Here is a 25,019-nt window from a genome sequence, read left to right as displayed (position 1 = left end):
TACAATTCCCTTTGTCAATCGGTACGTTACTTGCCCGAGATTCGATCGTCAGTATCCCAATACCTCGTTCAATCTCGTTACTGGCAAGTCACTTTACTCGTTCCGTAATGCATGATCGCGTGACTAACTACTTAGTCACATTGATCTCATTATGATGATGCATTACCGAGTGGGCCCAGAGATACCTCTCCGTCACACGGAGTGACAAATCCCAGTCTCGATTTGTGCCAACCCAACAGACACTTTCAGAGATACCCGTAGTGCACCTTTATAGCCACCCAGTCACGTTGTGACGTTTGGCACACCCAAAGCATTCCTACGGTATCCGGGAGTTGCACAATCTCATGGTCTAAGGAAATGATACTTGACATTAGAAAAGCTTTTAGCAAACGAACTACACGAGCTTGTGCTATGCTTAGTATTGGGTCTTGTCCATCACATCATTCTCCTAATGATGTGATCCCGTTATCAATGACATCCAAGGTCCATGGTCAGGAAACCATAACCATCTATTGATCAACTAGCTAGTCAACTAGAGGCTCACTAGGGACATGTTGTGGTCTATGTATTCACACATGTATTACGGTTTCCAGTTAATACAATTATAGCATGAACAATAGACAATTATCATGAATAAGGAACTATAATAATAACTATTTTATTATTGCCTCTAGGGCATATTTCAAACAGTATCCCACTTGCACTAGAGTCAATAATCTAGTTTACATCACTATGTGATTGTAATGAATCCAACACCCATTGGGTTTGATCATATCTCGCTTGTGAGAGAGGTTATTAGTCACGGGTCTGAATCTTTCAGATCCGTGTGTGCTTTACAAATATCTATGTCATCTCCTAGATGCAACTACCACGCGCTATTTGGAACTATTCCAAATAACTGATCTACTATACGAATCCGGTCTACTACTCAGAGTCATCCAGATTAGTATCAAAGTTTGCATCGGCATAACCCTTTACGATGAACTCTTTTACCACCTCCATAACCGAGAAAATTCCTTAGTCCACTAGTTACTAAGGATAACCTTGACCGCCGTCCTGTGATCCATTCCTGGATCACACTTGTACCCCTTGACTGACTCATGGCAAGGCACACTTTAGGTGCGGTACACAGCATAGCATATTGTGGAGCCTACGTCTAAAGCATAGGGGACGAGCATCACCAAGATCAATCTATGGAGAGACTAGCAACGAGAGAGAGAGGGGAGTGCATCTTCATACCCTTGAAGATCGCGATGCGGAAGCGTTGCAAGAACGCGGATGAGGGAGTCGTACTCGCGGCGATTCAAATCATGGAAGATCCGATCTAACGCCGAACGGACGGCACCTCCGCATTCAACACATGTACAGCCTGGGGACGTCTCCTCCTTCTTGGTCCAACAAGGAGAAAGGAGAAGTTGAGGGAGAGCTCCGGCAACATGACGGCGTGGTGGTGGAGCTTGCAGTTCTCCGGCAGGGCTTCGCCAAGCACTACTGAGGAGGAGGTGGAGTTGGAGAGGGGGAGGGCTGCGCTAGGGGCAAGGGTGAAGCTCCCATGCGCCTCCCCACTATATATAGGGGTGGAGGGTCTGGTTTCTTGCCCTCCAAGTCCATTGGGGCGTTGGCAAAGGTGGGAGGAAAGAAATCCCATCATTTCCTTCCCCACCGATTGTTATCCCCCCTTTTTAGGGATCTTGATCTTATCCCTTCGGGATATGATCTTATTCCTTCTAAGGGGGGATCTTGGTGCGCCTTGACCAGGGGCGTGGGTCCTTGCCCCCACTACCCATGTTCATGTGGTTCCCCTAAGGGAGTCCTGGATTAGGGGGTATCCGGACAGCTGGACTGTGTACAACGTCCGGACTATTGAAGCGTGAAGATACAAGACTCAAGACTCCGTCCCGTGTCCGGATGGAACTCTCCTTCACGTGGAAGGCAAGCTTGGCGATCCGGATGTTGTATTTCCTTCCTTGTAACCGACTCCATGTAAACCCTAGCCCTCTCTGGTGTCTATATAAACCGGAGAGGTTGGTCCTTAGAAGGCCGATCACAATTACAATCATACCATCATAGGCTAGCTTCTAGGGTTTAGCCTCTACGATCTCGTGGTAGATCTACTCTTGTAATACCCATATCTTCAATATTAATCAAGCAAGAAGTAGGGTTTTACCTCCATCGAGAGGGCCCGAACCTGGGTAAACATTGTGTCCCTTGCTTCCTGTTACCATCAGCCTGGGCGCACAGATCGGGACCCCCTACCCGAGATCCGCCAGTTTTGACACCGACATTGGTGCTTTCATTGAGAGTTCCTGTGTCGTCGCTGCAGGGCTTGATGTCACCTTCAATCATTAACAACATGGTCCAGGGAGAGACTTTTCTCCCTAGACAGATCTTCGTGTTTGACGGCTTCGCACTGCGGGCCAATTCGCTTGGCCATCTGGAGCAGATCGATAGCTACGCCCCCGGCCACCAGGTCAAGTTCGGAAACTTGAACTACATAGCGGATAATCACGGAGACTTGATCTTCGACGGATTTAGGCCTGCGCCAGGAGCACCGAACAGTCACGATGAGCACGGCTTAGACCTGCTGTCGGACGAAGCTCGGGTTATCACCCCCTCAGTGGCCCTGGACCTAAATCCGGAGCATGCTGCGTCGCCTGAGGACGGAGGGATGGGCCCCGCCCCGCAGGCCGCACACTCATCGGCGGTGGAGCCAAACACAGGTCCCGCCTCTGTGGAAGCCTGTGACTCCGGACCCCCGGACTCATATCTGGTTGTATGTTCCAGTCCGCGCACTCTCGAGCCAACAGAGCCAGGTTGGGCTCCGATAATGGAGTTTACTGCTGCGGATATCTTCCAGCACTCGCCCTTTGGCGACATGCCGAACTCGTTAAAGTCTCTCTCTTTGTCAGGAGGCTCTCGGCCGAACTATGTCCGGCTCAAGTGGGGAGCAGACGACGAAGGAATTCATGGCCCGCCCACCACCCACTTCATTGCCACGGTTGATGATTTAACCGATGTGCTTGACTTCGACTCTGAAGGCATCGACGGCATGGACGACGATGCAGGAGAAGATTCAGAATCTCTGGGGCGCTGGACTACTACCTTGTCACACGATATATACATGGTGGATACGCCCAAGGAGGACGACGGCGGCAATCCGGAAGATAAAACCCCCGGACAAAAGCCAAAACGGCGACGCAGATGCCGCTCAAAGTCCAGCAACAGTAAAAATAGTGACAAGAGCGCAAGAAGGATCGACATACCAGTAAACTCCGAAGGCAATAACGACCATGAGGACCCAGCGATGGAGCAGGATGAGCCAGGTCACGCTGAACCAAGTTCGGAGCAGATGCTAGATCACAATGATCTAGAGGGACGAGTTCATCAAATCGGCCCAGGACAAGAAGATAGTCTGGACGATGATGCATTCATCATTCCGGAAGAACCCGTGGAATGAGATAACCTCCACAGAAAACTTATGGCCACAGCGAGAAGTCTAAATAAGCAGAAGCAATGGCTCAAAGCCGCACAGGAAACACTCAATCACAGATGGAATAAGTTGCTAGACACTGAAAAAAGATACAGCGACGATCGCCATACAAATAGCTATCCAAAACGCAAGCTACTGCCAGAATTCAACGACGAGGCCGCTCCACCAAAGAGTAACACGACCAGGAGGCCAGACGTACCACTTCATAACCGCAACAAAGCGGCTACCGACGCCGCGCATGATATACATGAGCACCTGGATAAGAAAGCTGGCACAGCAAGGTCCATCTACGGATCTAAAGGACACACCCCGGCGAGGGACTGTGGTCACCAAAACGATTATGCTAATCAAATACCAGTTCGGAATAAACACCGGACACAACAACAGTCGACGGCATGCCACAGCACGTCCAGATACAGAGGGGCTGCTCACCCCCTGTGCTTTACCGAAGAAGTACTGGACCATGAATTTCCATAGGGCTTTAAACCTGTGAACATAGAGGCATACGACGAAACGACAGACCCAGGGGTCTGGATCGAGGACTTTATCCTGCATATACATATGGCTCATGGGGATGACCTCCATGCCATCAAATACCTTCCCCTCAAACTAAAGGGACCAGCTCGACACTGGTTGAAAAGCCTCCCTGAAAATTCAATTAGGAGTTGGGAGGAACTCGAGGACACTTTCAGGGCCAATTTTCAAGGGACTTATGTCCGGCATCCGGATGCTGGCGATTTAAGTCACATAATCCAACAGCCCGGAGAATCCGCCCGCAAGCTTTGGAACAGATTCCTCACTAAGAAGAATCAAATTGTCGATTGTCCGGATGCCGAAGCCTTAGCAGCATTCAAACACAGCATCCGTGACGAGTGGCTCGCCAGACACCTCGGCCAAGAAAAGCCGAGGACAATGGCAGCCTTAACAAGCCTCATGACCCGCTTTTGCACGGGTCAAGATAGCTGGCTAGCCCGTAAAGGCACCAGCGACCCCAGCACATCCAAAATAAGGATGGCAACGGGAAGCCACGGTGTAATAAAAACAAACGCCAAAACAAGGAAAAGAGCCTGGATAACACAACGATTAATGCCGGATTCAGGGGCTCTCGACCTGATCAGCAAAAGAAGCCATTTAAAGGCAGTAAAGAGGGACTGTCCGGTCTGAATAGAGTCCTAGACAGACTGTGCCAAATTCATGGCACCCCTGACAAACATGCGAACCACACACACAGAGAGTGTTGGGTCTTCAAGCAGGCCGGCAAATTAAATGCCGAACACAAGGGAAGGGAAATACCAAGTGAAGACGAGGATGAACCTCGCCAGCCGAACACTGGGGGACAGAAAAAATTCCCGCTAGAGGTTAAAACAGTAAACATGATCCACGCGACCCGCACATCCATGAGAAGGCACGAACGCGCGCATAGAGATGCGCGCGATATAGAACCCATCGTACCCACACCTAACTACTGGATGTCTTATTCGGTCACCTTCGATCACTTGGACGGCCGAACTAGTATTCGGCGTGGAGGATCAAAGGCCTTGGTGCTTGACCCAATAATCGATGGATACCGTCTCACCCGTGTCCTCATGGACAGAGGCAGTAGTCTCAATTTAATATACGGGGACACTGTCCGTAGGATGGGGATAAACCCATCCAGAATTAGCCAAAGCAACACCGCCTTTAAAGGGGTGATACTAGGTGTTGAAGCCTACGGCAGGGGATCTGTCGTACTGGAGGTAACATTTGGCTCCCCGGGCAATTCCAGAAGCGAAGAACTACTCTTCACCATCGCACCCTTCCAAAGCGGCTATCATGCATTGCTTGGAAGAACGGCCTTCAACCGCTTCAACGCATTACCTCACTATGGCTACATTATACTCAAGATGCCCGGTCCACGTGGCGTCATCACCGTTAACGGAATCACAGAGCGCTCTTCACGCGCAGAGGAACACGCGATAGCCCTGGCGGCCGGACTATAAGCGGCCTCCACTATCAGAAAACATGACTGGTCATTAATACCACAAACACGGTTAGACGAGTCCGGTAGCCCGGACAAAATTGAACCAGGGCACCGTATATGTAATACCATAGCGGACACCAGGGGCCATAAATATTTAATACAGCCCCACACTTGGCTCAACCTTATTGGCAGGCCAACATCTTACACTTTTACTATCCATCGCATACTTACATTGTACTCTCCTACGAGTTTTATTTTTTCCACAGACAACGTTCGCGCGATACTCTTCCAGGATACGGCACAACAGAGACAAAGGCGCAGACGTGCAGCAGGGGCCCGTTCAATGGGTTTCTTTTTAGATTAAGCCCCTGTGTAAACCTTTTCTATTGCCTCTTGTTGTTTAACCATCCCATGGGTTCCATACCCACAGAGGATACTTCCGTTATTGGCATTTCACCACGATAGATCAACGCACGTACCTGGAAACACAGGGTTTATAATGAATGGGAATTCTTGAGCCCATCGTATGTTATAAAGTCCGAATACCTTCGGGAGTGTTTGGTGTCATGAGTTTGGCCTTATATGCATCAGCTCTGAATCATGTCTTTGGTCAAATGTTGGGTTTGCCCAGCTCCTGGGTTTGCTGCCTTATGTTCTGTTATTATCGGCTAAGGTGGCCAAAGGATAACTACTGCGATTATGCCATGGTTATTCCGAACGAGCACCTCAGTAGAGAAAGCCGAAAACTGATTGTCTGATAGAGCGAGAGACTGTTCAACCACTCGAAGACTTATCGGAATCTTTAGGATCCCTCCGCATTAACGAAGGACAGTTTCCCGGTCATGTACACACGCGCCCGTATTCGGATGCAAGCGAAGGTACCAGGGGCTACATAGTAGCCCCACTATTAGACTCCCATGGCTAAGCGAAAGTGTTACAACTATATAGTCCGGTTGCCTAGTTCGACGTGTGATCACCTCCTTAATGGACCAAGACGTTGGATCAAGTGTGATTATGCATATTTTTCTCGAACACCCCCGCATTATATGCGTGGGGGCTGAAGCCAACGACTGCTAACTTTCAGATTACATGTACATATATATATATATATATATATATATATATATATATATATATATATATATATATATAATGGCCGCACAGGAGACACAATAATACTTTCAGGCAAAAAGTATAAATATAGCCTTATAACCAAAATAACATTGTTTCTACAATGATCTGATTCGTCACTCGAACAAGAGATCCTTCGAGCACTGCGCCTCTATTAGGCGGGCACCTTCTATTACCTATGCCAAATAGTGCTCGGCCGGATATTGGCCTCCCTCCGGATCCTGGATTGCCACAATGGTGGCCTCCATACATGTCCCCATACCTGTCCAAACGCGGGCAAGGGCCATCCGTGCACCTTCTACGCACGCCGACCTTCTCATGGCATCAACATGGGGCACGGCCCCATGGAACTGTTGCACCAAGCCAAAGTAATTGTCCGGCTTAGGCCCCTTCGGCCAAAGATGGTCTATTACAGACCGCATTTCAAGCCCGTACAGCCTGTGAAGCTCCACTACAGCAGCCATCTTGTCACTTAATGGCAGCGGGCGAGTGGGAGCATTGAATTGCGACCAGAAAAGGTTCTCCACTTCCTTATCACCCTGATCTTCAAAGAACTTGGCAGCGTCAGCTGTACTCTTCGCAAAATCCGCATACGCGTCCGTAGGACTCCAGCGTCCATCCAGGGGAGCGTACTTCAGATCAAAAAACTTCGCCCGCAGCAAGTAGGAGCCCCCAGCCGCGATTTTACCGGCCTGTTGAAGCTCCTCCCACGCACCCCTGAGCTCGGTCCATATTTCCTTGGTGGCATTAAGCGGCTTGTTCAGGTCGGCCGAACTAGTCTTATTCTCCTTTTTGAGGAGTTCATACGGGTCAGCGGCATTTTTAACTCCACAGCCATTTCGGCTATATTTTCCTCGCTTCGGCGATGAGCAGCCTGTTTGGCTCTCAAATCTTCGTCCTCTTTTAGGGCAGCCGCATTGCTAACCCGAGCTTGCTCCTTGGCCTGGGTCCGCCCTCAGGGCCTCCACGGCAGCAGCACCATCTGCAGTCCAAACATATCACATTAATATCATGTCGCCTTCATATTTTCCTATACAAAGGAAGGCAGAGCACCTACCTTGTGATTTGTCCAGCCGCTCGTTCACCAGCGTGATATCGGCATCAATCGATCCAATCTGCCTCATTAGTTCGGCAACTTCAACGGACCGGACGGCGGCCGGACCCACAGGTACCTGCACGTATTTACAAAGCAATCATTGGTTTATGATCCCCTGTTTGCCGCCTAGGGCGGGCAACCAGAGTCTTAGGGGCTACTATCTATATGGAGCACACCTAGCGCGTGCCTCACAGCCAAAAAATAGTGTATTCTTCACTACATACCTCAAAGCCTCTGAGCAGGCTTGTAAATGCTTCATTCAAACCGCTTGTAGCGGATGAAGTCTTCTTGAGCACCTCGCTCATTAATGAGAAGTGCTCCTCCGAGAGCGCAACTCGCTCCAGTAGGCCTGTCAGTACGTCCGGCCGTACATTGAACTGTGCCGGACCCTTCCCATCGCCCCTCGTGGGAGCCAAACGCTCCGGGCTTAGGGCGGCTAACGCATTGGCTTCCAGCTTCAGCGGATCCGGACTCCTCCGTGACGACACCTCGGTGTCGCTCGCTTCATGAGGCGGAGAGGTGGGTGGGGTCTCGCTCTCCATCATCTCCGAAAGAAGATCCCCCGAAGACGAACTCTGTTGAGAAGAGCTGCTAGCCGGACTACAAAAGACGAATCCTGGTTATTGATCTGGGAGAAACACAGTACCTTCGAATTAACGATTGACTTACAGCTCGGTGGAGGGCTGGCCAGTTGGCGGGCATAACGCAGTGAGGGTTCCGTCGGGGCAGGGGGCCCTGGGGATACCTTTTTCCCTGGCTTGGGCATCTCCGTCTCCAAGTCTTCGGAGGCAGCCCTCTTCTTCCCGCGCGGGGAGGAGGCCTTAGCCTCCCCTTCCCAACTATCCTCCTTAGGGGAGGTAACAATTCCCCCGGTTCGGATGCATAGCGTATGAAGTTCGGTTTCTTTGTTCTTCCCCTTGTCTTTCCCTGAGGGCATTCTGCCGAGTACCCGGTCAAGCATCTTGGCCATGGCGGGACCAGGTGAGCCTTCGGGAAGTGGCGCCGGATGCCTGATTCTCTATACCTTGCTGAGCCATTCCTGGCCACGGATGATTTTCAGAATAAACAATTATGACAAATACAAAACAAGGTGTCCGGTATCAAGGTTACTTACTTGGGTATCTAGGTGATTGTAGCTTAGGCCCGCATCCTCGGTGGTGTCCGGACACTCTACTTTCGGTCCAAAGAATAATTTGCACATCCCTTCGAGCTTCAAGCCGAAGAAGTGCTTAACAGTCTGCGGACCCTCTGGATTGAACTCCCACATCCGGAGAGGTCGGCGTTGGCACGGCAACATCCGTCGGATTAACATCACTTGCATTATGCTGACAAGGTTAATGTCCCTCTCAAAAAGCTCTTGGATGCGGCTCTGCAGTACTGGTACATCGCCAGCGGGCCCCCAATTCCGTCCTACTCGGTCCAGGACGCTAGTTGTGATGGAGGGCCCGAGTGGAACTCGGGGGTGGCCACCCACTTCGTGCCTTTGGGAGCCGTGACATAAAACCACTTCCGTTGCCATACATCGGATACTTTTGGGAAAGAACCCTCTGGCCATGGGGCATCGGCGTTCCTGCTTATTACGGCACCTCCGCACTCCGCATGTCTCCCCTCGATCATCTTCGGCTTCACATTGAAGGTCTTGAGCCATAAGACGAAGTGTGGGGTGACATGGAGGAAGGCCTCGCACACTATAATGAATGACGAGATATGGAGGATGGCGTACGGAGCTAGATCATGAAAATCCAACCCATAATAGAACATGAGCCCCCTCACAAAAGGATCGAGGGTGAGGCCCAAGCCACGGAGGAAGTGAGGAACAAACACGACGCACTCATTGGGCTCCAGTGTAGGGATGACCTGCCCTGGAGCAGGAAGCCTGTGCTGGATGTCGGCGGTCAGATATCCGACCTCCCTAAGCTTCGCAATGTCCTCCTTTTGAATCAAGGAGGCCACCCGCCGGCCTTGAGGGTTGGATCCGGACATATCGAAGGATCTGGGGTGTTGGAGCTTAGGTCTTGGGTGTTAGAACTCGAGGTGCGAGAAGGCACGAGGGAGGTGGAAAAGAGGCATAGGCCTCGGCCCCTTTTATAAAGGGGGTGAATATCAAGAGTCCTTAGGGTGACCGCTTGAGGTTTACCTGACGGCACACGGGGTCATACCAACGGTCGTCATGGGGCTACGCATGCCCTCATTAATGGAAGATCCCATGATAAGGGGACACGATCTCTGCTTTGACAAGACATGTCAAAGAAACCACCTCGCAATATGCGTTGTGGCTGGTTATGGCAAAACGGTTCGAATAATGGCCCGACCGTAATGACATGTCGCGTTGTCTAAAAAGTTGTCTGCAAATTGAATTTGTGAAGTATCATTCTCTCTACGGTGGCATGTGAAGATCATTTTGTGGATCCAGACACAATTCAAGTGTTCGATAATTACTTTGGAGTATTCGGAGAAGGAACCCGCCCTGCAATGCCGAAGACAAGACTGCGCGCCAGACTCATCGTCATTGAAGCCAGGTTCAGGGGCTACTGAGGGAGTCCTGGATTAGGGGGTATCCAGACAGCCGGATTGTGTACAATGTCCGGACTATTGAAGCGTGAAGATACAAGACTCAAGACTCCGTCCCGTGTCCGGATGGAACTCTCCTTGGCGTGGAAGGCAAGCTTGGCGATCCGGATGTTGTATTTCCTTCCTTGTAACCGACTCCATGTAAACCCTAGCCCTCTCCGGTGTCTATATAAATCGGAGAGGTTGGTCCTTAGAAGGCCGATCACAATTACAATCATACCATCATAGGCTAGCTTCTAGGGTTTAGCCTCTACGATCTCGTGGTAGATCTACTCTTGTACTGCCCATATCTTCAATATTAATCAAGCAGGAAATAGGGTTTTACCTCCATCGAGAGGGCCCGAACCTGGGTAAACATTGTGTCCCTTACTTCCTGTTACCATCAGCCTGGACGCACAGATCGGGACCCCCTACCTGAGATCCGCCGGTTTTGACACCGACACCCCCCATGCAGGTGGGCCCCACTCCGGAACCTTCTAGAACCTTCCCGGTACAATACCGAAAAATCCCAAACATTTTCTGGTGGCCAAAATAGGACTTCCCATATATAAATCTTTACCTCCGGACCATTCCGGAACTCCTCGTGACTTCTGGGATCTCATCCAGGACTCCGAACAACATTCGGTAACTGCACACTAATTCCTGTAACAACTGTAGCGTCACCGAACCTTAAGTGTCTAGACCCTACGAGTTCGGAAATCATGCAGACATGACCGAGACAGCTCTCTGGCCAATAACCAACAACGGGATCTGGATACCCATGTTGGCTCCCACATGTTCCATGATGATCTCATCGGATGAACCACGGTATCAATGATTCAGGAAATCTCATATACAATTCCCTTTGTCAATCGGTACGTTACTTGCCCGAGATTTGATTGTTAGTATTCCAATACCTCGTTCAATCTCGTTACCGGCAAGTCACTTTACTCGTTCCGTAATGCATGATCCCGTGACTAACTACTTAATCACATTGATCTCATTATGATGATGCATTACCGAGTGGGCCCAGAGATACCTCTCCGTCACACGGAGTGACAAATCCCAGTCTCGATTCATGCCAACCCAACAGACACTTTCAGAGATACCCGTAGTGAACCTTTATAGCCACCTAGTTACGTTGTGACATTTGGCACACCCAAAGCATTCCTACGGTATCCGGGAGTTGCACAATCTCATGGTCTAAGGAAATGATACTTGACATTAGAAAAGCTTTTAGCAAACGAACTACACGATCTTGTGCTATGCTTAGTATTGGGTCTTGTCCATCACATCATTCTCCTAATGATGTGATCCCATTATCAATGACATCCAATGTCCATGGTCAGGAAACCATAACCATCTATTGATCAACGAGCTACTCAACTAGAGGCTCACTAGGGACATGTTGTGGTCTATGTATTCACACATGTATTACGGTTTCCAGTTAATACAATTATAGCATGAACAATAGACAATTATCATGAACAAGGAAATATAATAATAACTATTTTATTATTGCCTCTAGGGCATATTTCCAACATGAAGTGTGTGGATTCACAGTCATGTGGCAACACAAGCACGTAGAGCATGTCACGTGAGGGACGTGAATGCATGCACACGAGGCACGAAAGTGAATCCTCTATAAGCATAGACGTGGGGTTGGGGCACTGCTACTATCAATCCTCTGGATACACACAAGAGTGTCGTAGCAGTGGCATGCGTGCGAATACTCAGTTAGAGAGGCACGGTTGTGAAGTGTCCAGAGCCACGGGGGTGTGACACCACAAGCATGTAGACTCACGGTCCATGTCACGTGAATCATGTGGGTGGACGCATGTGAGGCACGGAAGTGAAGTCTCTATAAGCACGGAGGTGGGGTTCTTAAGGTAGTGCTACTATCAACCTCTGGATAACAAAAGTGTGGTAGCAGTGGCATGCGTCAGGAAAGGTGCATGCAGTTCAACATAGTAGCCAACACGGTGCACACTATCTACGCGGGCCAGTGAAGTAGGTGCTAACGACGTATGCAAAAATGTTTGTACATGCTTAAATTGACGCTTTAACGGTTGCTTTTTCCCGGCAACCGCGAGCACTGCCACTCGGCGGTTGCCCCGACGCACTGCAACGGCGAGCGCATGTCTACCACCCCCACTACCACGACGAGGCCGTGTCCAACTGCCTCCTCCATGACCCAAACCATGCCACAAAAGGAAACTCCGCTTTCATTGCCGCTCAATTCCGAAAACACCATTGATGCTCCATCTCAACTAGCAACCCCCCACAATCTCTGTCTCAAGCCCGCCATAGCTGGAGGAAGGTAATGGCAGAGGAACCATCTGCCAAGCCTCCCCGTGGTGAGATGTCCGACAAGACCACCGAGGTCAACGATGTTCAGGTCCCCGGTCAGAAGCTCGACTACACCAGGTACCTCAAGGAGGTTGACATCCACGGCAAGGAGAAGCTGGATGTCACATGCACCTGCAATCCAGACGAAGCCGACAAGATGATCACCAGGATCAGGAAGAGGGTCGGCAGCTTGTACCCTCAGTACATCAGCGTTGATGTGGAGTATACCAGGGAAGACGAACCTCTGCAGAGGGCAGCAGTTCTGCAGTTATGCATGGAGGAATTCTGCCTGGTATACTGCATCACGAGGCAACAAAATGGTGAACCATCCTACAAATTCAACCTCTTCATGCATCTATTTAATTAGTGATGCACCCTGAAATTTGATTAAATTGGTTTATGAACTTGATGTACTAGCGAAGTTTCTGAAGTAGATATAGTAGAATAGATTTTGAACCTGACGCACCAGATCAGTTTATGAATTTGATGCACTAGATCAATTTATGGATTTGATGTACGAGATTATTTCTGAACTTGATGTTCTAGTGTAATTTCTGTTCTTGATGCAATAGTACAGTTTCTTGAATTGATGTAGTAAGTAGCTAAGAAGCAGATAGATCATTGACTCAAGTGTAAATACCAAAATAAAAATAACATGTTGTGCTTGAATTTAATTTCTGAACTTTGTATAGTAGTTGATGGATTCACCTTCAATCTGTCACCCCCCTTGCAGGCCCAAGAGCCTGCGCCCGTTCCTAAAGGAGGACAAGTTGTACACCTTTGCCGGCTTCAGTATTGAAGGTGACAAACAGAAGCTGTAGAAATCTGGTTTGGAGATCAACCCCGAATAGTACATCGACATCCAGCGCAAGTGGAGAGTTCCATTCAAGGAAATAAAGAGGTTCCACTCTTTGGCTGATGTTGCAGGTAGCGTGATCCACCCAATCTACAACAAGATGAAGAAAAAGATTGACAGGGATGAAGACCATAAACTGTGGGGGATCAGCCCACTGCCAAATTACCTCATCGAGTATGCAGCGATAGATGCGTATGCCACCTACGAGTCGTGGAAGAAAATTGAAAACATCAGAGAAGGTCTGGAGAGTGCAAAAGAGGCAGAGAAAAATTATGACGATCCCTACTACGGCTACTAGTGATGACAAAAACATAAAACTCTAGCCTTGGAGTTGCTTGTGTTTGTGCTTTTCCTTTCTATTGTTTCAAGTTCGTAGTTTACTTCTGACAGAACGAACCAGTTTCTAATGTCATGTATATCAGGTTAAACAAGTTTTCTTATGTCAATTTCGTAGTTTGTTTATGTGATTGAACAAGTTATTTTCACACGACAGTGGCTCTAGAAGTAGTTATGTTCCTCTTCACTCTAAGAAAAACAAAATACAAAGCAGTCTTGGATGCTAAGTACAGATTAGTTGTGCACACAAGTACTGCCACAAAAAAAGTCCCGGAAGTACAGTGAAAAATAATGGCAACAAAAAAGGTGCCATCACACTAAATACATTAAGTTCCAGCCAATCGAAACATTCAATACTAAATAAATCAGTTTCTATCAGGCTGGAAAATTAATAAGCACTACGACAAAAATCCTAAGAAGCACCATTTGGCATTTTCTTAAGCACTAACGGGCTAAGGATAACAGTTCCAGTACTACAAAAACACTGCACGGTTGTCAAATTTCTAGAGCCACTATCGTGTGGCTCTAGAGGCATGGGATCAAATAAACATTTAGATAACCACGTCATGAGGTACGGGTGTGTAGGCACCAGAGGCACGAGAGTGAAGCCTCTACATGCATGGTCGTGGGGCTTCTCGAGGCATGGGTATTAACCCTGTGGGTGCACAAGAGTGTGGTGGCAGAGGCATGTGTCTGAATGCTCGGTTAGAGAGGCGTGGTTGTGACGTCTCTGGAGCCACGCGGGTATGGTACGGCGACCACGTAAGAGTGATGGCGCGTGACACTTTAGGCATGTGGATGTAGGCACGGAAGGCATAGAAGTGAAGCCACCACAGGCATGGATGTGGGGTTTCTCGAGGCACACGGGTATCAACTCTCTGGATGCACAAGAGTGTGGGGTTCGTGAGGCACCGATCTCAACCCTATGGATGCACTGTGGTGTGGTAGCAGAGGCATGCTTGCAGATACTTAGTTAGGGAGGCACGGTTGTGGATGCATGCACCGAATCTGCAGAAGTGAAGCCTCTGTAGGCACGGCAGGCAGCTTCTCGAGGATACACAAGAAGTGTGGCAGCAGTGGCATGGGTCGGAATACGCAGTTAGAGAGGCACATGTTTGAAGTCTCTAGAGCCACGGGCGTGTGTTACTACAGGGGCTGGAGGCATAGAAGTGAAGCCTCTACAGAAGTGAAGGCACCACAAGCATCCATAGGCACAGAAGTGAAGGCACCACAAGCATCCATAGGCATGTGGACCGAGTAGGAGAGGTGAGGTCCGAATACTCAGTTAGAGGGGCACGGTTTTGAAGTGTCCAGAGCCACGGGGGTGTGACACCATGGGGCATGTAAGAGTCAAGGAAAGTGTCATGTGAGGCACGTGCATGCAGGTACGGAAGGCACAGAAGTGAAGGCACCACAAGCACGGACTTGGGACTTCTCGATGCATGGGTATCAACCCTGTGGATACACAAGAGTGTGGTGGCAGAGGCATGTGTCCGAATGCTTGGTTAGAGATGCACGGTTGTGACGTCTATGAAGCCACACGGGCATGGTACCGCGACCACATAAGAGTCACGGGGCATGACATGTTAGGCACATGGATGCAGGCACAGAAGTGAAGCCACCAGAGGCACGGACGTGGGGTTTCTCGAGGCGAACATGTATCAACCCTGTGGATGCACAAACATGTGGTACCAGAGGCATGCTTCTGAATATGCAGTTAGGCAGTCACTGTTGTGAAGTCTATAGAGTCATGCGTGTCTGGCATCACGGGCACGTAAGAGTCACGGTAGGGGCACGGGGCTTCGCGAGGCACCGGTCTCAACCCTCTGGATGCATGGTGGTGTGGTAGGAGAGGCATGCTTTAGAATACTGAGCTAGGGCGGCACCATTGTGGATGCACATGTGTGAAGTCTCTAAAGGCATGGGTGTGTGGCACCACAGGCATTGGTTCGAATACTCATTTAGAGAGTCACGCATGTACTCGGACCAGATGCACACATCGCTGTAGGTTGGTGGCATTCGGCAGCACACGGTTGCACAGAGGGGGAATGTCTATGTAACATCAAAGTCACGGGCGATCACGCATGAGAAGTATGTAGAGTCACGGCGCGGGGGTCAAAATGGCAATTCTTTTCCAGGATTAAAACAACTTGAGCAGCTATTATACTGTTAGAGGAGTGAATGATGTCTGCAACCCGGAGTGACCAATGATGAGCTGACTCTCCCTAGCATTGGACGCAATGCTGCAGGTCAACAATCATCATCGGACGTTTCCAAGTTCCTTGGAAATTCTTGATGAAGCACTCCTTCAATTCTTCCCATGTGTTGATGGAGTTGGGGGCAGGTTCCTCACCATGTACGGGTCGGCCCCTCCAACATCATAGTCAGGTACTTGGCACAAACCGCGTCACTAACATCCAACATATCCATGGGGATCTCGTAGCTCTCGATCCAAGCAGCCGGCTCAAGATCAACCGTGTAATTGGGGACCTTGCGGGGCCCTATGAAATCTTTGGGCATGCGCTCATTGTGTAGAGCCGGTGCTAGATAGGGTATCCCAATGGTTCTGATACTTGAAGTTAATTGGGTTGTAGCAGGCAGTACTTGCGCTATCGCGGTTGCTGCCTTTGCTACATGTTGAGCCTGAGTCGTGTAGACGATTGCCTGAGCGTCCGAGCCCCCAAGTCGAGCCGGGTCATGTGACTACTCACGTCGCTGATGAGCGCTGCTGGAGACCGCTAGCGACTCAGCGTGGCGGCTCCTGCTGCGGCTCGGGTGCGGGGTAGAGTGGAGTCGTTGCTCAATATAAGAGTAGTTTGCTTGCTGGGCAACCGTAGTCTTTAACATCGTTGTTCCGGGCCTCGATCTCAATTGGCGTATTCCTTTTGATCGAAAGCGCGGCCAAGTTGGTTACTGCTGCCAACAGGTTATCAACGGGATTGGAGAAGTGACCCGCCAGCATTAGGAAACGATGCAGAGGCATCTGAACAACTAGAGGGCGAGAGGTTGGCTCATGCTAGGGATGTTGAGCCGGCTAATGAGGTTGAACCGGTGGTGGCTGTCTGTCTCCGTTCGGGGGTGCAACCCGGGTTAATTGGGGTCTAACTAGTTCTTCTGGGGATCATGTCCCAGCCCCCGGAATAGGTGTGTCTTGCCGTGTGTTGAAAGTCGCATGGGCTCAAATTCGGGTGGCAGACGGATGTTATGTATCCTCTGATGAACCGCCTCTGAAGCACTATGATGGAGGCCCATGCGCCAGGCTTCGGTTTTCAGGCACTCTACCTCATTATGGACTTGAGTCTGCACCTCCACCATGCGAGCATTTTTAGCATTGATATCTGCCTGGACCTTTGTCAACTCTTCGTGAAGTTTAGTCACCTCTGTCAGTGTCAAAACCGGCGGATCTCGGGTAGGGGGTCCCGAATTGTGCGTCTAAAGCTAATGGTAACAGGAGGCGGGGCACACGATGTTTACCCAGGTTCGGGCCCTCTCGATGAAGGTAATACCCTACTTCCTGCTTGACTGATCTTGATGATATGAGTATTACAAGAGTTGATCTACCATGAGATCGTAGAGGTTAAACCCTAGAAGCTAGCCTATGATTATGATTGTTGTTGTCGTACGGACTAAACCCTCCGGTTTATATAGACACCGGAGGGGGCTAGGGTTACACAGAGTTGGTTACAGAGAAGGAGATCTACATATCCGAATTGCCAAGCTTGCCTTCCACGCAAAGGAGAGTCCCATCCGGACACGAGACAAAGTATTCAATCTTGTATCTTCATAGTCCAACAGTCCAGCCGAAGTATATAGTCCGGATATCTAAGGACCCCTTAATCACGGACTCCCTCAGTAGCCCCTGAACCAGGCTTCAATGACGATAAATCCGACGCGCAGATTGTCTTCGGCATTGCAAGGCGGGTTCCTTCTCCGAATACTCCATAGAAGATTTTGAACACGAGAGTCGTGTCCGGCTCTGCAAAACAAATTCCACATACCACCGTAGAGAGCACAATATTCCATAGATCTAATCTGCTGACAATTTTCCATAGCGTGACATCACACCATGGCCTGGTCATTATTCGAACCGTTTTTCACAACCTGCCACCGCACATATTGCGAGGTAGTTTTTCACAACTCCGTTTTGAAGGACGAACCGTTTTTCACAACCTGCCACATCACACCATGACCTGGTTATGGAGGAGGATATCACATCACGCACCGGCTCCCGGACGAAGGGCGGATCATCCCTACTCCAGAACCCCACGAGAGGGTTGTGTTTCTCGCCCACTTTGTCCGCGGACTGGGATTTCCCCTCCACCCATTTGTCCGTGGGATCATGTTCTATTATGGGCTGGATTTCCACGATCTAGCCCCCAACTTCATCCTCAACATCTCGGCGTTTATCGTCGTGTGCGAGGCTTTCCTCCGCATCAAGCCCCACTTCGGCCTATGGCTGAAGATCTTCAACGTGAAGCCGGAGATAGTGGTCGGCCAGCAAGCGGAGTGCGGAGGCGCCATGGTGGGCAAGATTCCCAACGTCACCTGTCTCGAAGGCTCTTATGTGGAGACCATGAAGGGGTGGCAATCGGGGTGGTTCTACATCACCGAGCCGCGCGACTCCAACTGGGCGGCGGCCCCCGAATTTCGATCTGGCATCCCCATGCAGCTTACCTCCTGGAAAAGGAAGGGTTTAGCCTGGGGCGAGCCAGCGGAGCTAACCGGACTCCAGAACTGCATCAAGAATATGATAAGCAAGAAAATCAAGCTTGTCAACGTGGTCCAGGTCATGCTCTTCCGCCGGATCGTCCCGTGCCAAAGACGGGCATTTAATATGTGGGAGTTTGACCCGGACGAACACTAGACGCTGCAAGAGCTCTTCGACACGATGCACAAGGACGTCTGGAAGGTGATGTTCAAGGCCGCCGAGGTACCTCCTCCCCTTACCGAAGATCGCGGGCTCAGCGCAAAGCGCCCCGCCAATCCGGTAAGTTTTCTATGTTTCACAAGAGGCTCCTTCCCCTAATATATTCATGAAAGGAATTTAAGCCTTCCCACCAATCTTAACAGGACTGGGTGGCGACAGCGAAGCGGATCGACTGCCCAACTCCACTACCCGAAGACACAGTGACGGCTCTCCTAAGGGAGATGCTGTTTCCGGCGCCCTATGAGGTGCCGAAGAAGAAGGCCACGGGGACCAGGAAAGGTCTCCGGCGCAAGGTGGTGTTGGACTCATCGTCCAAAGACACCGAGGCACACTCCTCCAACGAAAACGAGGAGGAGGAAGAGGAAAACCCCCTCCTCCAAACCGAGGGGGAGAAGAAAAGGAAGGTCACCCCATCTAGGGAGGCTGAATGGTCCAAGAAGGGAAGAACCCTCCCTCCGGTCCACTCCACAACAGCCGCCTATAGCGTCGAGGACTAGCTACCCAGGGACAAGCCCCTGGCAAAGTCGTAAGTATCCGGATACCATAATAGTGATGAGGGGGGCCGCAACAAGTTTGGCCCCCAGCCGGATACTGCGTCGGAACCCCCAGTGGTTCCGGATTCAGGCAGGTAGCCCCTCGCTAAGGGGGGCGAGCCGCTTGTATCAATGACCTCTGTCCATCCAGGGGCATCAGACAACTTGGTGGAAGCAAACACCGTACTCTTATGAGTACGGTGATTGCGAAAGTTCAGTCCGCCAAAAGCGGATTGACCAAAGCCCGCGCTAGCCTCCTGACAGGCTTTGAGGTGAGTAATTAAATTCCGAGAAAATATCATAGTATAGAAAGTAGCCCCTGATGCTCTGTTTGGTGTTCGGAAAGAAAGGCCGAACAGAGGATCAAATATCATCTCCAGGAGTTTAATCATATTATGTCTATGTGAATAAGCAGGCGTCGCTGGTGGCGTCCGCCGCCCTCACTGCGGAGGTCTCCGGACTAAAGCAGAACCTGGGGCGGGCCAAAGAAGATCTCGGCCTCGTGAGGAGGTAGCTCGAGGAGAACAAAGGTAAGTGATACCCCGTCTGTGTGTTATATAAAGGGGAAAATTGTTGATGCTAATAGAAGCATTATGAATTTTAATAGGAGCCACGACCGAATTGGCGGCCCATAAGAAGGCGCTGTCCGAGGCCGAAGACAAGGCGGCCAAGGAGCGCACCGAGCGCGAGAAACAGGAGGCTCGGGTTAATGAGGTTCAGCAAGAGCTCCAGGACTTCGTCAAAAAATTCGAGTCCTTGGAGCGTGACTCCAAGACACAAGAGTCCGAGCTTGCGAAGGCCCTCCAGACCGTGCAAGACACCAAGGCCGAAGCCCAGAAGGCCCTTCAGGAGATTCAGGCGGCCAAGAAGAGAGCGGCGGGTAAGGCAATTATTATGCAAAGCAAGCATGTGAAGGAGACTTTCCCTTTACTTACCCGAATTCGGAGCTCTCCAGGAGCATTCGTAGATCTGCCGTGCAGCGTCTCTGATGCCGCAGAGTTCTATCAAGCTGAGGAAGGGAGCTCGACGCAGAAGTTTTTCTGGTCCCAGTATATTGGGGCCGAACATCCGATGCCTTTGAGCGACCAGCTGAAGCTACTGGTCAAACTTCACAAGGCGGCAAAACTAGCCATGAAGGATCTCATAGTCCGGATGTGGCCTGGCGAGCTCCTGCCCACCAGCTACTTCAGCCTGTAAAGCGGCTGGTGAATGCCTGTCCGCGGCTTGAAGCCATTAAGCGGTCAGTCTGCATTGAAGGTGCGTGCAGAGCCTTCGCCCGTGCGAAAGTGCACTGGGCGAAGATGGATGCCGAAAAGCTGGTGACAGAGGGGCCGCCGGAGGGCAAGGAGCATCGCCACCCTGAAGAGTATTATGGCGGTGTCCTGAAGGGTGCCCGCCTTGTGGCGGATGAATGTGCTAAGGATGTAATGTTTGAATGAATGTACTCATGTGATCCTGTAATATGAAAACGAGTTCATGTGCGCTATATGGCGCTTGTTAATTTAAAATATTACCTTATGTGCGTCTGTTTATAAAATCTTGAGAGTTGGCTAGTCGTCGGTTTCTGCCCCCATGTAACTAGTACCGGGGTGTTCGGGTTAAATATAAGTACTCTTTATCCAAAAAAATGGTCCTTTTAAGGAGGTGTTTAGCGGAGCGAACAAGGCAATCGGACTATACAGCTTTATCACTCTCACTTGGCCATAGAAGTCTACAATTTTAAATTTTGGCGAAGCCCCTAGTATCTGGAAGGCCGAATTTGGGGCGCTATATACGCCTAAATCGGACAAGGCCGATTCCTCGCCCGAAGCGGAAAAAATCTTTAAGGATTTGAGACCTCTCGAACAGCGACCAGCTCTCACCTCATCATGACAGTCAGTTTTTGGCTTTCTCTACTGAGGTGCTCGTCCGGAAGAACCGGGACAAAATCGCAGTAGTTCTCCCGGTGCTACCTTAGCTGATATAGCGGAACGTAAGGTACCAAAACATAGGAGCAGGGCAAACCCAACTATTGACCCAAGACATGATTCGAAGCTGATGCACATAATGCTATAAGTTCGGGGTGCCGCACTGTCAAAAGTGTTCGGACTTTTCTTGCCATGTTATGGGGTTCACAGAAGCCCCTGGCAAACTGGATGTACCAAAATGCACGGGTGTAATAAATAAGCAGTAAAGGAAAGGGGTAAATAAATGTAATAGTAAGCGGACGTTGTACACTATTTTCCCTTGTTATTCAAATAATACGTCAAAGCGTACATATACAAGTAGTGCGATGAGCAAAATAGGACTGTTTGACACATCCTGACCAGAAGCGAGCTGTGTGCGGGTATGTAAAACAGGTATAAAGATCGTTATCAGAGACCACCTGAGGAATCCCTTGTACGCCAAAGCTTCTTGTCTTCTTGGTGTGTCCGTCCCGCTATGTGTCCGATAATCAGTCTATCGGAAGAGCCTCCCAAAGATAGGGGGCCTGAAAGAAAAAAAGGTGTAAAGATGCATGAATCTTGGGGGGTCGAACCGCATTGTGGGCCGTGTCATAGCCGTGCCTCCGCCTGTGCCCATGGTATTTTAAGTGCATAATTATGTACGCGCGGCACAAATTTCGCCGCTTGACTGGGACTAGGATGGAGGCCGAATTGCTAATCGAGCTCTGGACGTGCTGGATGATCCTGTTGCGGGGTACTCCGAACTCGCTTGACGGTGACTGTAGTGGTTTTGTCACGGCAGATGTCCTAGTGTGAGGACTTGGTCGCAAGGCCAACGCATCTATGTGGTAGCTTGAGAGGGGTTGAGCGGAATCGAGAGACGCAGGGCGGATCAACACGCAAGACAAGGGTTTAGACAGCTTCGGGCCCCGGGAAACATCATCCGGTAAAAACCCTACATGTTGTTTGAGGCTAGGTCTCATTATGATCACGAGGGAGTCGCCGTAAACCGGCTCTCCTCTAATTGTGTCTAGCCCTAAAAATTGTTTCTTGCTGCTTGTAGCTTGTCCTTTCTAACTTGTCCCTCTTTGGGGAGCCCTGCCCCTCCTTATATATGTTGAAGGGGCGGGTTACATGTGGAGTCCTATTAGGATAAGGACTAATCTATCTCTAATACAAACCGGATACAAGTCCGGGTCTTCCTTGTAAAGTAAATATTCCTCACGCCTTTTCTCTTAAACCGGCCCACCATAGCATGATCCGGCCTTCTGGTCCATGGGCCTCGTCATCCATCTGACCCGCCCGCCGGGTTACTAATGAACCACCAAGACCGGGCGGGTAGCCGGTGAACCGCCAAGCTCCGGGCGGGTTACCAACGAGTCATCCAGTCCGGCTGGTTTATACTTCCGGCCGGTTTATGCCACGGGGTATATCCCCGACAGTGACCGGGTTCTTTATCGTCGAATTGGCTATTTGCCAAAGAAGGCTGTTTTGTACTTCTGCCGCGAGGGCCACAGTGTGCTCCTCCGTACGAAGCGAGCACTCTGTGTTTCAATTAACTGTTATAACCCCGCGAGGTCCTGGCATTTTGAGGTTGAGGTATGCATAATGTGGTACCACATTGAATCTGGCAAATGCGGTTCATCCGAGCAGTGCATGATAGCCACTGCAGAAGGGCACGATGTCGAAGATTAACTCCTCACTTTGGAAATTGTCCGGAGCGAAGACCACTTCCAGTGTGATTGAGCCCGTGCAGCAGGCCTCCACACCTGGTATGACACCTTTGAAGGTGGTTTTTGTGGGCTTGATCCTTGAGGGGTCGATGCCCATTTTGCGCACTGTATCCTGATAGAGCAGGTTCAGGCTGCTGCCACCGTCCATGAGGACTCGTGTGAGATGCAATCCGTTGATGATGGGGTCGAGGACTAATGTGGCCGAACTGCCATGACGGATACTGGTAGGATGGTCCCTGCAATCGAAAGTGATCGGACAAGAGGACCATGGGTTGAACTTTGGGGCGACGGGCTCCATCGCATAGACGTCCCTTAGTGCACGCTTTCCGTTCCCGCTTGGGAATATGGGTTGCATATATCATATTCACCGTTTTCACCTGGGGAGGGAATTTCTTCTGTCCTCCTATGTTCGGCGGTCGGGGCTCCTCATCATCATCGCTATGCAGCCCCTTTTCCTTGTTTTCGGCATTCAACTTGCCGGCCTGTTTGAACACCCAGCATTCGCTGTTGGTGTGGTTGGCTGGTTTATCGGGGGTGCCTTGAATTTGACATGAGCGATCGAGTATGCGGTCCAGACTGGACGAGCCCAGATTGTTTCTTTTGAATGGCTTTTTCCGCTGTCCGGATTTAGAGCCTCTAAATCCGGTGTTGACTGTCGTGTCTTCGGCGTTGTCGCCATTGTTACGACGCTTGTGTCTATTGCGTCGTGGCTTGCCATTGCTATCTCTGGCATCTGATTCGTCGGAGTATTCGGGTGTGATGTTGCTATGAGCCAGCCAGCTGTCCTTGCCCGCGCAAAAGTGAGTCATGAGTGTCGTGAGGGCTGCCATGGACTTTGGCTTCTCTTGGCCGAGGTGTCAGGCGAGCCATTCGTCACGGATGTTATGCTTGAAGGCTGCTAAGGCTTCGGCATCCGGACAGTTGACAATTTGGTTCTTTTTAGTTAGGAACCGAGTCCAGAATTTCCTGGCTGACTCACCGGGCTGTTGGTTTATGTGACTTAAGTCATCAGCATCCGCTGGTCGCACGTAAGTGCCCTGGAAGTTATCAAGGAATGCGTCTTACAGGTCCTCCCAACTGCCAATGGAGCGTGCTAGCAGGCTATTCAGCCAATGCCGAGCCGGTCCTTTGAGCTTAAGTTGTAGGTACTTGATGGCATGTAAGTCATCGCCGCGGGCCATGTGAATGTGTAGGAGAAAATCTTCAATCCACACCGCGGGGTCTGTTGTGCCATCATATGACTCAATGTTCACGGGTTTAAATCCTTCTGGGAATTCATGATCCATTACTTCATCAGTGAAGCATAGGGGGTGTGTGGCGCCTCTATGTCGGGCTATGTCCCGACGCAGTTCAAATGAATCTGGTCTGTTGTATTTGGCCCGGCCGGACTTTTGTTTAGTGTATCCGGCGTGATGTTCATCGTCACGCGTTGTGGCGCGCCCCGTGATCCGTAGATCGATCTTGACTGTCCTGCTTTGTCTTCCAATACGTCTCGCAGGTCCTTCATGTAGCCCCGGTCCTTAGTATTATTGTTTGATTGGCGACGGGGTGCGGTCTGGACTTCGGGCTTGTACGCCGCTTTGTCTCGGCCACGAGGTGGCCGGTCAGCCGCATCATGCGCTGGTAGTGTGGGCTTTAACGCCTCCTCCTCGAGTTGAGGTAGCAACCAGCGCTTTGGGTAACTTTTGGTAGGGCGCTCGAGTCCGCATTCCTCGGCAGCCAGGACCTCGGCCCATCTATCAGTTAGCAAATCTTGATCAGCTTGAAGCTGTTGCTGCTTTTTCTTCGGGCTTTTTGCAGTGGCTATGAACCGGCGCTTGAAGCGCTCCTGCTCAACGAGATCCTCAGGCACAATGAATTCTTCATCACCAAGGCTCACTTCGTCTTCGGATAGAGGCATGCAATTATCATCCTCTGATTCTCCATATGTTACCTGTTCCTTGGGGCTAGCTTGCCCATCTTCTTGCTCGGCCTGCTCAAAGCCTGACTGGGCCGGATTGTTTTCATCTTCGGCACCATCCGGATTGTTATCATCTCTTGTGCCGGTATCACTATTTTTGCTATGGCGGGGCTTGGAGCGGTGCCTATGACGCCGGTGCCTAGATTGCTTCTCCAGGGGATTATCTTCCATTG

This window comes from Triticum aestivum, chromosome 6B (genome assembly GCF_018294505.1).
Source record: "Triticum aestivum cultivar Chinese Spring chromosome 6B, IWGSC CS RefSeq v2.1, whole genome shotgun sequence".
Taxonomy (NCBI): domain Eukaryota; kingdom Viridiplantae; phylum Streptophyta; class Magnoliopsida; order Poales; family Poaceae; genus Triticum; species Triticum aestivum.
This window is presented reverse-complemented; position numbering follows the sequence as displayed.